Source organism: Sinocyclocheilus rhinocerous, unplaced genomic scaffold (assembly GCF_001515625.1).
Source record: "Sinocyclocheilus rhinocerous isolate Xijiao unplaced genomic scaffold, SAMN03320098_v1.1 scaffold1772, whole genome shotgun sequence".
Lineage (NCBI taxonomy): Eukaryota > Metazoa > Chordata > Actinopteri > Cypriniformes > Cyprinidae > Sinocyclocheilus > Sinocyclocheilus rhinocerous.
The window spans coordinates 226,562-229,708 of NW_015653009.1; the positions used below are offsets into that span (position 1 = coordinate 226,562).

The following is a 3,147-nucleotide window of genomic DNA, read 5'->3' on the forward strand; positions in this document are numbered from 1 at the left end:
TGCAGGCAGTTCCTGGAGGATGAAGGAATTGATACCATTGAATGGCCCCCACGCTCGCCTTACCTAAATCCAATAGAACATCTCTGGGACATTATGTTTTGGTCTATCCTACGCTGCCAGGTTGCACCTCAGACTGTCCAGGAACTCAGTGATGCCCTGTCCAGATCTGGGAGGAAAAACCCCAGGACACCATCCATCATCTCATTAGGAGCATGCCCCGACGTTATCAGGCATGCATTCAAACACGTGGGGGCCATACAAACTACTAAGTACCATTTTGAGTTGCTGCAATAAAATTTCAGCAAAATGGACTAGCCTGCTGCATCATTTTTTTACTTTGATTTTCGGGGTGTCTTTGAATTCAGCCCTCTGTAGGTTGATCATTTTCATTTCCATCAAACGATGTGGCATCCTTTCATTCCTAACACATTACGCAGTCCATATCAGTACAGATATCCAGCATATTTTTCCCCATTGAGATCTGATGTTTTTTAAAGTGTTCCTTTAATTTTTTGAGCAGTGTATTTAGCTGTCAAACACCACTAGTGCCACCAACAGTTCAAAACTTTTTTACCAAATTTTTGCTTCAGATTCATTATGTTATGGTGAAATCAGTGAACTCGATAGGACTGATTCTGAGTAACATTCATCAAAATTGGATCAGCTGATGAGCCAACCTGATCAAATTTAACAATGAAGATTCCAAACATGAAGTGAGGCTGTATATTAGCAATGCTTCAGTGTATTGAAACCAAACCAAACCCGATCGTGTCTTAAGGGTCCTTGTTTCAGTGTCTCTAACAGCTCTAAAGTTATAAATAATGGTCAATCCAATCGTAGCCTTTGAGCTGCTTTTCCTGAGCAAATCTACTCTCAACCCTACAATGAGACTCCATTGATGTGCTTGAGCTGTTAGATGGACATTTATGTTCTAAGCAGATGTTTTATAATCATCAAACTATTTCCTAGAAATTTCACATATAGTGTAAGTGACAAATACCAGAATCTGTAGCTCTAATGTGATTTAATGAATATAAGAATGAAGCTGATGCTGTGAAAGTGCTAGATTGGGGTGAGTTACTAAAGATCAGTCAAGTCAACAAGAGCCGCACAAATCTGATGTTGGTGCAGGTTATTGGGTGAAGTGTGGAGCTGATGAGTTTTGATTTCTGTTTTCTGTAGAGTTTCCAGTCTCTCTCAGCACCTCCTGAATCTACAGATGGAAATGACGATCCCTTCAGTTCTCTCCTCTCTTCTGATGCTCTGAGAGAATCTGTCCATCAGCTGAGAGACAAACTGGAGGATTTCTGCAAAGAGGAGCTCAAGAAGATCTCAGACAGAGGTAAAGTCCTGGAGATTCATCTGCTCTCAGAAACCAGTCCATCATCATCTCATATCATGGAGAACATCATATTAGAAATGTCTTAGGAATGGATGCAGGATCATGAGAATCACACTGTTCATGTCTGTTGATTTCCACAGTCACATTCACCAACATTGTTCCCGGGACCAGGAACGACTTCCTACAATGTAAGTCAGTAAGAAAACAAGCAGAAAAACACTGAGTGTGTTCATGTTATTCCTGTAGAAGGTGAAAGAAGAGTTTTATAATTGATGATGTAAATGATGATTTGCACAGGATATCTGGCCATCTGTACTGAGACACTGATGATACACTGAACATGAAGAGTTCAGCTACAAACAGATTCATAATTCCTGATTCTGATGTGTTTTATCGCCATCAGATTCCCATCAGTTCACTCCGGATCTGAACACAGCACATAGATACCTCCGTCTGTCTGAGAACAACAGAGTGATTGCTGTCTCTTCCAGAGATCAGTCATATCCTGATCATCCAGACAGATTTGATGTGTATCATCAGGTGTTGTGTAGAGAGAGTGTGTGTGGACGCTGTTACTGGGAGCTGGAGTGGAGTGGAAATAATGGTGTGCGTATATCAGTGTCATATAAGGGCATCAGCAGGAAGGGATCAGGTGTTGAGTGTAGGTTTGGATATAATGATCAGTCCTGGAGTTTGCACTGCTCTCCCTCCAAATACTCATTCTGGCACAATAAGATTCAGACTGCTCTCTCTGTGAAACCCATCAGCAGTAGAATAGGAGTGTTTGTGGATCACAGTGCAGGAACTCTGTCCTTCTACAGCGTCTCTGACACAAAGAGCCTCATCCACACAGTCCAGACCACATTCACTCAGCCGCTCTATCCTGGGTTTAATATTCATAAAGGATCATCAGTGAAACTCATCTGTGTTGATAAATCAGAATAGACTGATGAGATATTCTACCCATAATACTTTGAGCTGCATGACAAATCAGTAACAGTAAGATGTTATGAATCAATGAATATCTTTATTGTCATCGTACAAGTACAATGAAATTGAATGCAATCATTTAAGTGCATAGTATAACAAAATAAATAAATCAAAAATCTAATAAATAGCAAACAAATGACAGAATCAGAAACACAACATTACACACAGAAGACGTCTCACGTTCAACAGTTGGTTACACGACTCATATTCAACAGTACACAAGATATTCAGTTAAGTTATTGCTGTATTCAAAACCAAATAGTTGAAGCATATAAACTGTTGATCTCACATTCAACAGAGTTGCATGACTCATTTAATATTGCACATACTGTTCAGTTAACTAATTGCAGTATTCAAAACAGATGGCTTAAGCATGGAAGAGCTGTTAATCTCACATACGACAGGATTGCACAACTCATTCAATATTGCACATAATGTTCAGTTAAGTTATTGCAGTATTTAAAACAGATATGGCTTGGCATGTAATCGACTAGTCTCTTCTTTTCTCTTCATGACATTAATACTGCAGCTGAACTTCTGTCAGTGAAATAACATGTCAGAATAAATGTGTGTAATAAATCCCCATATAGACAGTAAGATCAGTGTGTGTGTGTGAGTCCTGCTGAGTGACCATGTCTTTCTGTGCTTTTCTCAAACTCTGTGTGGATTTAGTTTTTAATGTAGTGTCACATCAATCATTTTATTATTACTATCATAATTACCTTTCAATTCAAATGATCACACACAGTCAATAAATCATTTTCATTATTCACCTTATGGAGCTCCGGCCCATTCCAGTGTTTTGTGTTCTTGTG

The 3,147-nt window shown here is 39.3% G+C and overlaps 1 pseudogene; it reads left to right on the forward strand.

The window, feature by feature from the left end:
- Nucleotides 1-2,521, forward strand: part of LOC107715527 (tripartite motif-containing protein 16-like) — a 16,646-nt pseudogene extending 14,125 nt beyond the window's left edge.
- Nucleotides 2,522-3,147: the final 626 nt, after the last annotated feature.